General features: G+C 33.7%; 1 long non-coding RNA gene across 1 annotated transcript; it reads left to right on the forward strand.

Moving 5' to 3' along the window:
- The first annotated feature begins 551 nt into the window (after nucleotides 1–551).
- Nucleotides 552–8,194, forward strand: LOC141380638 (uncharacterized). The gene is made up of 3 exons (XR_015523176.1): nucleotides 552–954; nucleotides 4,741–5,132; nucleotides 5,928–8,194. It is a non-coding gene; the product is annotated as an uncharacterized LOC141380638 (long non-coding RNA).
- The last annotated feature ends 4,843 nt before the right edge of the window (nucleotides 8,195–13,037 follow it).

The following is a 13,037-nucleotide window of genomic DNA, read 5'->3' on the forward strand; positions in this document are numbered from 1 at the left end:
AAAATGTTATCAATCAGTATTCATGTTGTTTTTCAATCCTTACCCAAACGTTTTGCATCAATGTTTATTTTCTCCCCATTCTGTTTTAATCAGATAGAAGGACGATTAGAGTACAATTAATTAATCAAAAGCAAAACATACAATTGACCATCATTTTATGGAAAACAAAAAAACAAAAAAAACATGGTGATTCTGGTTACTTTATTCAACTCTAAATCATGACATCGGGCAAAAACATGTTCATTCACAAGCAATCAAATTTATGATGGATTAAAAAAATCTGAACGGCGTGATGTTGTCTGTCACTAACTCGGCTAGGGAATAAATTCTTAATTTATTATTTAACTGATAGATTACTAACATTTAAAAACAAGTTGGGCAAATAAATATTCGTATGATTTATTGAAGGATGAAGAGGTGCAGGTCCCACGTGCAGTTTCCGATGCTCCCGTTTCACCTTGTGTTTTAGGGGAAGAATCACTTCCAGGGCACAGCAGCCCGTTTCCTCACCACCCCAACCCCCTCCGACCAGCGGGTGTGTGTGTGTGTGTGTGTGAGAGAGAGAGTAGGGGTGGGGGAGAAGGGTCTTCAATAAGCCTCTCGACATGCTCAATGCAAAGGGGCGAAACCTTTCCGAGTTTTTATGTTAAAAAGAAAAAAAGAAAACTCTGCAGGAGCTCTTTTGGCACCTGAGAAAAAAAAAAGTTTTCTCGGACGTTTCTTGATTTTCTTTCAAGTTTTTTTTTTTAGATTTGTTGTTAGAACTGCCCCACAAATCACATGAAAAATTTGTGGATATTGAATGATTTTTCGGAGTGATAATATCAGGTAGTTTTGGAACGGAATTGTTGCGGGTTTTGTTTTGTGAGCTGCAGGGGAAGTTCATGAACGCGTTTGAGATGAAGAGATGTCTTAACTTGTGTGCATGCAAGAATTTAAAATGCCGCATTTCTTGTAAGTCTTTGTCTTTTAATTTACAGCCAACTTTGACTCACAGTTGCTCAAAAGGATCGTATTAATTATTTGATTTTACAATGAACATTTTAAATATCTGAAAGCATTGTAACCCTTTTCCCGACAAAAAAATAAATAAATATATAAAAATACCCACAACAGTTGGAAATTGTTGAAAAGGTTTTTCGATATCTACTAGTCTAATAGGGAACTTGAAGATAAACCTTTTGTTTATAGTAATCTGTCAGAACAGCTGCCGTTGATGTTTATTTTACGTTATATGAAATAAATTGTTGTAAGTAAATAAAGCTGTTTTACTTAGATGTTATTACACAAAGGCTACCTTTTGACATTGAATTACACAGCAGCATAATTTACAAACAACCCTATTAAATAATAGAAAACCTCCGAGAAAGTGTCCACCAATATAGACTAGAATAGATTGAGTGATATTTTAAAAGATGTTAACTGTGCAGTCAAGACAGATCAAAAGGGAAAACCATAATGACTGTGGTGTGAGATGATTAAAGGTTAGGAACCGAGCATTTTATACAATAAAAAAGACAACATTATTCATTTATCAAATAGAAAGAGGATGGTTGCATCTATATTTATTTTCCTAAATGTTTAAAGATGTTTTGGTGAAGTCAGAGGTTTGTGTAACAATACCACTCAGATGTTTTGAAAGAATAATTTAAACAGCACAAACAAAGCTATTCATCAATTAAATATTTATTGAATTAACTAAGACATAGGTTAAAGATAGGAAGTGAATTGAAAATATTTAAATGTGTAATGAACTTTTTAAAAAGTGACCCTTTGACTATTATAAAAGCTGAATATTGTCTGTTTTTATACAAAGACAAGACAACAACTTTTATGTTGCTTTAACTTATTTTAATAAGTGAATCATATCAATAAATGAGATTCAACTAAAATTAACATTTTGTTTGTACTAAATTCAACTTTTTAAGTTATACACAACATAACTTAATATTTTAGTTATAGTTTGATTGATGTAAGTTGAGATGACTAGATCATTTTTGACTAATTAATTTGATTCAAATAAACAATTTAAGGCAACAAATTTTTAACAGTATATTTTTTATAGGAAATGAAAAACTATAAATAAATATAAAAGAATGACAAGGCACTTTATCAGTCAGCAACAATAGGCTATTCATAGTTCATGGTCATTATTATGGTTTCACCAAAATATCAACATTTCTGTGAAATATATATGCTGTCAGTGCAGTAGTCAGAGGCGGCATTTGCAAGCACACACAGAAGGATGTGAAGAGAAGGTCAGGTAAACTTCACACGCCATAAAGTAAAGGTGAGAGAGAGCTGCTGAGTGAGATGGAGAGCGCTTAATTTATTTAAACATAAGGTTTTAAAAAGTATGAACACCAAGCTAGTCATTTTTAAAATAAATACTGTGTAATTATTTACTTTAAAAAAAAAAACTTTTGATGTAACATTTGAAAATTTGCAACTTACATTATTTTAAAATATAAAAATAAAATGTCACACATAAAAATGCCCATACTAAAAATATGAATCGATATTCTGCCATAACAATGATGTAATATGTTGCATGATAAATAAAAAAAAATTGAAATATCACTTAAAAAGAGTTGTTTTTTAAATGTAAGGAAAACGTAACAAAAAAACAAACAATCATATGTATGTTCAAAGCTGATATTTTAAAATTACAGTGATATTGCAGTATTTTCAAATTATATATTTAAATGCATAATGAAAACAAACTTTCACAAACTCTCCTACTTCAACTTTTTGATTTTCTTAATTGTTTTTCTTAGTTTTATCCAGAATGGTGTCAAATCAAAAGGGGTAAAAAAGACTTTAAAAAAGGGTGTTATTTTTAAACAAATACTGGTTTGTCTTTTAGTGAAATCTGTTGATTTTTTTTTGTCATCTTTGTTGCATGACATGAACAGCTACAGTTCAAAAATGTGAAAAACACATTTGTATGTGTGTAAGTCAAAAACAATCAAAGAAATATTGTACTGTCAGAACGTTGAACAGCAAGAATTAACAGACCTAAACCCCAAACAATTAAAGTATGGTTTGAATTTATTAAGACAATGTCATATATTATAACTATAAACTAAAGTGTACTGAAAGATAAAAAGTATCATATAATATTGTATCAAGGTCACTTTTTACCCCAGAGATTTTTACTTTTCCTGTGTATTGTTATTTATTTATTTATTTAATTATTTATTTTCATATGTATTTTCATTTAATGCAAACCCTGGTTTGTATTTAGTTATTGCTAGCTATGTATGCTGGCTTTGTTCTGTAATAAATAAATAATAATTATGTAATAAATTATAATCACACAAAAAAAAAAAAACTATTAAAGAAATCTCAATATTCTTTTAAATTTTTTTCTAAACAAAGTTTTATTTTTTTATGTTTGTCCCCAAATTATAAATGGACATCCACTCATTACAATTTGTATCCACAATTATTAGGTTTATTTGTTTGTTTTTAATCAAAACATTTAATTTCAGTATGGTGTTGTTTCATCCGGTTTCATCTGGAAAAAAGATCAGACCCAGGGTCATTTCTGAAAATTGGTTGCTTTGACAAAAAAATGACCCAGACTACTGTTTAGACAGCGGAGAGATTATTCAGAAAGTTTATCAGAAGACATGCTCTATAAAAAAAAATAAAAAGGGCTCTTTGATGGCTTCACAAAGAAACGTTAATTTTCATATAGAAGCTCCAAAAAGGAGTTTTGTAGCAGCTTTGGCTTCCAGTAAAGAACATGTAATGTTTTAAATATCCAATTTTTTTTTATTTTCTTTAAATTACAGAATTACATAGATGTTCCTTTTGGAAATATAATTGTCAGTAAATAATATTTATGTAGATATCAAAAAATAAAACATTTACATTATAACTTATAGTGAAAAGTTTTTAATTTTTATATATATATATATATATATATATATATATATATATATATATATATATATATATATATATATATATATATATTTAGATTATTTTTATAGAAGGGTTTTTATACTGTCAAAAAGTAATTCCATGAATAATTCTTTGGCATTAAAACAAAAATCAATTAAAAAAATTATAATTTAATCATTAAATAATCATAATTTATCATTAAAATCATAATTTAATCATTAAAAATAACTAAACATTTGCAACCTTTATTTTTAAGAATGTAGGTTCATTTTCATCTCTGTGTGATTCTCATTTCTACTGGAAATAATATTATTTAACAATAATAATATAAAAAATCAATAACAATAAATGAGTATTGTATTAAGTATTATTTTGTAAAAATCAATAAATAAATAATCATATAAATGAAAAATAAAGTACTGGTCATTAAGAACTATAATAACTCTAAAAAAAAAAAAAAAAATGCTAAAGTCTCTTGATAAATGTGGTGCCACAAATGCTTTAAAAGTGTATTTATAATTGTATGACTAAATATTTAGGTTAAATGAAGCCAGTGTGGTAGTTTAAAAACACAAAATAAATATGCTAAAGCCAAATGCGGAACACAACGACTTGATTGAGTCCAGAAGGATGTCGTTCAGAAATCAAAGAGTTCACTTAATTTGGGAAGTGGCTGCTTTCTCTCTCTTTCGCACACACACATTGGTCAGAATGTTTGGACGTCTTTTCTGTCTTTTAGTTGGAAACCCAAACTGTCCACCTATTTAAAAAGAAGAGCCGGATGAAGCCTCATGATCTGCTTGTTTGTTTGTTTATGTTTTCTTCTAGATTTTGTGACTGGGCTCCATTCGGGTTGATTACAGTGGAGTGGTGGTCTGTCATTTAGAAGCTCCAGATCGATTTTAAAGTGCTCTGTGAAACGCCACACACCACACTGCCGGCCCAGTAAAATCTCTCCTCCCTCCACCTCAAAAGTGCTTGTAAAAAAAGCCTATTATGGGGAACAAGGGGAGAGTGAGTTTCAAAGCAAAGTCAACCCTCCATTCCTGCAAGACCAGCTCCTAATTACTCTCTGATTAACCATGGGACTCACAAAGCCAATATTTGGCTCTTTATACGGATGCCATGATGACAGGAAACAGAACGGGGGAGACGCGCACATGCACACTAAAAAAAGTCCGACAGAAGTGTTTGAAGGGAACATCTGTGGCTGTTTATGAGTAAGTAGCCAGTAGTTGAACCTCTGACAGGTTCAGGTGTCATCCTAATTCCTCCTATTTCTTTTTCTCTCAGCGCTTTGCTTCTCATCTGAACATCAGCGTTAGTTTGTTTTGCACAATCTTCAACATAGTCATCCAAAAGATCTGGCCAACTTCGAAAAAGTTACCAAAGCCTTACAGAAAACATCTATAACAACAATGGCAATTAAGCAGGGGGCGATTTGTACACATCTGGAGTGGATTTCCTCACTCTGGTGAACAGAATCAGCTCTTCGGCTGCCTTCTCCCCCTCTATTCTGTTGAATTGGGGACTGTGTAAGGGGAGCAAGGTTTTTTTTTTATGTGTTTGGTTAAAAGCAGATGGTTGGTTTATGTTAGCTCAGGAAGGTGATAAACGGCTCCGATGTGCTGTCAAACCACCGACAGAGAGATCATGGATGCATGTTCTCCGTGTTTGGGTGGGGAGAATTTTTACAGTTTCAAACAATGTGATAGACATTGCAGAGTATGATAGCTTCCACTATGTCGTTATTAACGTGATCAGTTGTGTCTTTTAACTGCCATTCACAAATCTGTGGCCCTATTAAGTTAAAGGATGTGCACTTTAAAATCTGACAAAAAGTTAAAGACAATCTTGATACTTATTAATGTTTTATGGATTCTGTAGATACATCTGACATAGAGCACTTCCAATATAGTCGGTGTAATAAGTATGTTTGTATCCACAGCCCTTTTTTTGCAAGTGCAAAGTACTTTTTTACAGTGATGCCATTGATTTTTTTTTTGTCCCTTTAGGTGAAAACTCTTAACAGAACAACTTTTCATGATGTAAAGAACATTGTAACAACCTAAAGAACTTTCTGTGGAATGTAAAGTTGCTTCAGATTTAAAGGTTCTTGCTGGAATTCATTGGAAACGATGTGCACTTCAGAATCTGACCACAAGTTAAAGATCATCTTGATACTTTCACCCCTAATGTTTTATAAGTTCTGAAGAAACATCTGACACTGAGCACTTCCAATATAGCCTGTGAAAAACATAATGCGATCAGAGAAGTGTTTGAATTCACAGCCCTTTTTACAAGTGCAGGTACTAGAAATTGCTTTTTGATTGCCATTGATTCTTTTGTCCCTTTAAGTGAAAACTCTTAACAGAACAACTTTTCATGATGTGAAGAACATTGTAACAACCTAAAGAACCTCTTTTAACTATAAAGAACATTCTGTGGAATGTAAAGTTTCTTTAAATGTTGAAGGTTCTTCTTGGAATTTCTAACGCCTATAAAGAACCTCAACTTTTAGGAGTGATCTCATAAAAAGTACACTTCTGACAAAAGTCTTGTCACCTATCCAAGTTTTAGGAACAACAAAAAACCTTTATTTCAGTTCAGAGAGTCCATTGCCTTCCGTATCTTCTTACTAAAGAAGCTTATGCGAAACATTAGTAAACTATTGAAGTGAACATTAAAACCTTTTATTAATGTTGTTCTAAAACTATTGAACAACACACTCTTGTTCTGGGAATAGCCTTTTGATTCTCTTTAAATGTTGACTACTGTAAACTACCTGACAAAAGTCTTGTTGCTTATCCAAGTTTTAGAAACAACAAAAAGTACCTTAACTTATACTTGATCATTTGGCATCATAAGTGGCTTATATTAGAGGTAAAGGTCTCTAGATTACGTTTATTTTACCAAAACTAAATATGATCATGCCTTGATTTTTAATTATTTAATTAGGACAGTAAGGTCTGACTTTGCTTAGGCAAAAGTCTTGTCAATTAATAGAAATAATATACAGTATAGAATATAATCATGGTGCTGTGGAGAAAGAATTAATATTGTGTATGACTCCCATGAGTTTGGAGGACTGCATCTATACATCTCTGCAATGACTCAAATAACTTCATCAATGAAGTTATCAGAAATGGCAAAGAAAGCGTTCTTGCAGGACTCCCAGAGTTCAGCATGATTCTTTAGATTTATCTTCAATGCCTCCTCCTCCTCCTCCATCCTTCAATGCTCAATAACGTTCATGTCTGATGACTGGTCTAGCCAATCCTGGAGCACCTTGACCTTCTTTGCTTTCAGGAACTTTGATATGGAGGATGAAGTATGGGAAGGAGCCCTATCCTGCTGAAGAATTTGCCCTCTCCTGTCGTTTGTAATTTAATGGGCAGCACAAATGTCTTGATACCTCAGGCTGTTGGTGTTGCCATCCATTCTGCAGATCTCTCGCACGCCCCATACTGAATATAACCCCTAACCATGATATATCCTTCACCAAACTTGACTGATTTCTCTGAGAATCTTGGGTCCATGTGGGTTCAATAGGTCTTCTGTAGTATTTGTGATGATCGGGATGCAGGTCAATGGATGATTCATTGGAAAAATCTCCCTTCTGCCACTTTTCCAAATGGTTAACTAGAAATCAAGTTATTATCTGTTGCTTCTTACAATGACAAGACTTTTGTCAGGAATTGTACACCTTGCTATCACTTAAAGGCATGGGAGAGGATTTGTAAATGGAATTTATAAATGGAACTAACAGTTGGTTTTATAATAACAATAGTTTTAATACAATGAATTTTAAGTATACCAATCAATATAATAGTAGGCTTTTCAAAGTTGTTCACCTAAGGTTGAAACAGTGACCACATAATACTGTAAGGCAAGGCAAGTCTATTTATATAGCACATTTCATACAAAGTGGCAATTCAAATGCTTTACATAAACAATAATAAAAAAAACAGGTATAGCTGTAGCTTTGGTTATGGTTTTACCCCTAGATTTATTCTATCAGAGTGACAGTAATCCTTGGCAGAGATCCTATATTAGGAATAAGAAAGCACATCAGACATCAAGGAAATTCTCTCAAGAATTGCATTTGGGTTCAAATCAGTTGGTGGCCAGTTGAAATTTCCTAATGTAGGAAAATAAAGCTTTACTGATTAAATCGAGTAAGATGAATCTTTGCATTAGGATCCCAGAATAAGTTGGGTTGTCAAAAATGTAAGCCAGAAACATTTTAATCCCAGCAATAAAGATCCAATCACAAACTCTTAAATATTTGCTGATTTTGTTTAGCCAAACTTAACAGATCACCAATCACCCCAATGGTAACTTAAAAATCGAAACAAGATAAATAATATAAATTTATGAACTTATGGCTGAGGTGTTCTCTTAAAAAAATGTGGAAATCATTTTATTTTCTATGTAACAAAAGCATAGTTAAAAATAATGTTTTTATTTTTATTTTTAGTTCAATAAATTGATTAAAGTACACATAAAATTGTTAATTGGAAGTCATATAGGGTAGACATAGACTCTTGTCATTACTTTTCTACGGTGGCTGAGAAAGCTTAACATGCAATTTAAGAAAACAATTACAAAAAACACTAGCAAATTGAGAAAAGATCTTCATCAGTTTGACAGCACATGCTGCTAATCCTCACAACACAAACATTTTTAAAAAACGTGCTGCATTTTCCCATAACACAAACAAATTAATAAAACGTGCTGCATTTTCCTACAACGCAAACAAATTAATAAAACGTGCTGCATTTACTCACAACGCAAACAAATTAATAAAACATGCTGCATTTACTCACAACGCAAACAAATTAATAAAACATGCTGCATTTACTCACAACGCAAGCAAATTAATAAAACATGCTGCATTTACTCACAACGCAAACAAATTAATAAAACATGCTGCATTTACTCACAACGCAAACAAATTGATAAAACGCTGCATTTACTCACAACGCAACCAAATTAATAAAACATGCTGCATTTACTCACAACGCAAACAAATGAATAAAATGTACTGCATTTAATCACAACACAAACAAATTGATAAAACGTTTGCTTTTACTCACAACACAAACAAATTAATAAAACACACTGCATTTTCTCACAACACAAACAAATGAATAAAACGTGCTGCATTTACTCACAACGCAAACAAATTAATAAAACATGCTGCATTTACTCACAACGCAAGCAAATTAATAAAACATGCTGCATTTACTCACAACGCAAACAAATTAATAAAACACGCTGCATTTACTCACAACGCAAACAAATTGATAAAACGCTGCATTTACTCACAACGCAACCAAATTAATAAAACATGCTGCATTTACTCACAACGCAAACAAATGAATAAAATGTACTGCATTTAATCACAACACAAACAAATTGATAAAACGTTTGCATTTACTCACAACACAAACAAATTAATAAAACACACTGCATTTTCTCACAACACAAACAAATGAATAAAACGTGCTGCATTTACTCACAACGCAAACAAATTAATAAAATGCGCTGCATTTTCACAAAACAAAAAAACAATTTAATAAAACACGCAGCATTTTCACAAAGCACAAACAAATAAATAAAACACGCTGCATTTTCACAAAACAAAAAAACTATTTAATAAACATGCAGCATTTTCACAAAACACAAACAATTGAATAAAACATGCAGCATTTTCACAAAACACAAACAAATTAATAAAACACACTGCATTTTCTCACAACGCAAACAAATTAATAAAACACTGCATTTTCACAAAACAAAAAAACTATTTAATAAAACACGCTGCATTTTCACAAAACACAAACAAATTAATAAAACACACTGCATTTTCTCACAACGTAAAAACAAATTAATAAAACACACTGCATTTTCTCACAACGCAAACAAATGAATAAAATGCGCTGCATTTACTTACTACGCAAATAAATTAATAAAACACGCTGCATTTACTCACAACGCAAACAAATTAATAAAACATGCTGCATTTACTCACAACGCAAACAAATTAATAAAACGAGCTGCATTTTCCTACAACGCAAACAATTAATTTCATTTATTTGCGTTGTGGGAAAATGCAGTTATAGTTTGTGATTGTCATGAATTTGTATTGGCTCTGCAACTTAAGCTGAAAGCGAAAGGGAAGTGTGTGGGAAGGTAGGTTAGGCTGAGCCTTAAGGTAACACGCAACAACCTGCAGTATCAGACGTCAGGCTGTGGCTCTGTTCAACACAGATAAGAGACATGGGTGGACCCAGCAGAGCTCTGCACATGCTCACAGAAACCATCACACCAGCCGCCTCTCCTTATATTAGTCTTTAGAAACAGATAACATGACGTTCGCAAGATGATCCTGATCCTATCCTCCCTCCACAGAGCTTTTGATGTGCAGCATGCTTAATCCCTCGCTGTTTCAAAGCCATAAAGTGATCACTGACACATGTTTGAGTGCGACATCATGAACAGGAAGGGATGTGCAGTTTTTTCATGTTCACATTTAGAGGAAACATTTGCTCTGTCTTGAGTTGCTGTTCCCCTCTCTCATCGTAACTACAGGCTGTGCTCAAACACGAGAATGAGAAGCAATTGTTTTAACCTCTATCTTGCGTGGTCTTTGAAGATGTGATTCGCTTCCTCACCTGAACAAAGTTTCAGAGCTCTGCGCAGCTAGAGAGTGAGACTCAGTCTCTCTCCGCTTTGTTATCATCTCAGTCATCTCCAACAATGAAAAACAGTGTCTGCTTGTATGCACATGTGAAGATTTCAATGGAGGGGGGGATGGGTCAGGTCATTAGAGAGCAGGGATAAAGGACACAGGAAACACAGAAACATGTTGACAGAGCGCAGGAGGAAATGTTGAGAGATTTGACAGGGGAATGGAGGTGTATATACAAGGGATGTGAGACCCTGTGGTCTTAACGGCTCCTACTGGTCACTCAGTGATAGTGATCTACAGACCATACCCAGATAGCTTGGACTTTATCTTTTTTTCCTGCAGAAGTCACTCCTCATATACTTGAATGTGTTGCATCTATGATAACTTAATTGGTAGTTATCCTTAAGTAAACATAGGTATGAGTATAATGTAAACCAGGGGTGCTCAACCCTGTTCCTGGAGATCTACCTTCCTGCTGATTTTAGTTGCTACCCATATCAAACACACCTGAACCAATTAATTAGGACCTGAACACCACACGATAATTACAGGCAGGTGTGTTTGATATGGGTAGCAACTGAAATGTGCAGGAAGGTAGATCTCCAGGAACAGGATTGAGCACCCCTGATGTAAACGGTTCAAATTGTTTGATCAGTCTAGAACAGGGGTCATCAAACTTGTTCCTGAAGGGCCGGTGTCCCTCAGATTTTTGCTCCAACCCTAATCAAACACACCTGAACGAGCTAATCAAGGTCTTACTAGGTATACTTGAAACACCCAGGCAGGTGTGTCGAGGCAAGTTGGAGCAAAACCTTGCAGGGACACCGGCCCTCCAGGACTAAGATTGGTGACCCCTGGTCTAGAAGAGCGTTTCTCAGTCCTGGTCCTCGCACCCTCATCGATCAGCATATTTCACATGACTCTATTATTTAATACACCTGATTTAGATGGCCAGCTTGTTGGAGGAGCTCCACGCCTGAACTGTGCTCAGACTGATGTTTCCCTATAGTGTACATAGCTCCCTACACTCTCAGAAATAAAGGTACAGGAGCTGTCACTGGGGCAGTACCTTTTTAAAAGGGAAATATTTGTACCTGAAGGGTCCATAATGGTATCTCAAAGGTATTTTTTAGATACATTTGCGTACTAATTTGCACCTTTTAGGTATCACAATTTGGGTACAAATATGCATCTTGTAAAAAGGTACTGCCGAAGTGAAAGCTCCTGTATCTTTAATTCTGAGAGTATATAGTTAATTCTCTACCTGAGTATGAGAAACCTATATTTCAGAGCCCATTGCCTTCCTTATCTTCTTACTAAAGAAGCATATGGCACACAGTAGTAAACTATTGAAGTGAACTTTTGAATCTTTCATCAGAGTTGTTCTAAAACTATTGAACAACATATTCTTGTCTTGGGTAAAGCCTTTTGATTCTCTTTAAAAGTTGACTAAACACAAATCTCAACCTTCCAGTTAACTATGTTCATGTATCATGGTTAATTCCATTGGATAGTTTATAAATAAACAAGAACAACAATTTAAAACTGGCAAGAAGCGACAGGTTTTACAAATTTTCAAAAATTAATTAGGTATTTCTTTACCTATTCAAACAGAAAGAGAAAGTATCTTAACACAAGATATTGTGCATATTTCATCTTAAAAGTAATATATAAATGTTAATACACATACAGTTGACGTCAGAATTATAAGCCCCCCTTTAAATTTTTACCAAAATATTTACCAAATGATGTTTAACAGAGGGCGACGTGGTGTTGCAGTAAATAGTGCTGTCGCCTCATAGCAAGAAGGTCGCTGGTTCAAGCCTCGGCTGGGTCAGTAGGTGATTCTGTGTGAAGTTTGCATGTTCTCCCTGCGCTCATGTGGGTTTCCTCCGTGGGCTCCGGTTTCTCGCACAAGTCCAAAGACTTGTGAATTGGGTAAGCTAAAAATTGTCTGTAGTGTATGAGTGTGGATGAATGTGTATGGGTGTTTCCCAGTGACAGTTGGCAGCTAGAAGGGGATCCGTTGCGTAAAACATATGCTGGATAAGTTGGCGGTTAATTACACGGTGGCGACTTTAGATTAATAAAGGGACTAGGTCAAAAAGAAAATTGATGAATGAATGTTTATCAGAGAAAAGAAATTTTCACAGTATGTCTGATGATATATATTTTTTTTTTCTGGAGAAAGTCTTATTTGTTTTATTTGTTTGTATTTATTTATGCTTATAGTTGTGTTATCAGATAAATTAATTCATAAAAAGGTAGAAGATGCTCCAGTAAGGATTGAAAAAAGAAAAAAAAAACTTATTATGAAAATAATATCAATTTAAAATAACACTGAATAAACTAAATGAGATAGAAAATTGAGGGTTTCACACAATTCTTTCCTGCTGTTCCAACACTAATCGATCAAGTTAACTTAATT

Source organism: Danio rerio, chromosome 23, assembly GCF_052040795.2.
Source record: "Danio rerio strain M-AB ecotype USA chromosome 23, GRCz13ab, whole genome shotgun sequence".
NCBI lineage: Eukaryota > Metazoa > Chordata > Actinopteri > Cypriniformes > Danionidae > Danio > Danio rerio.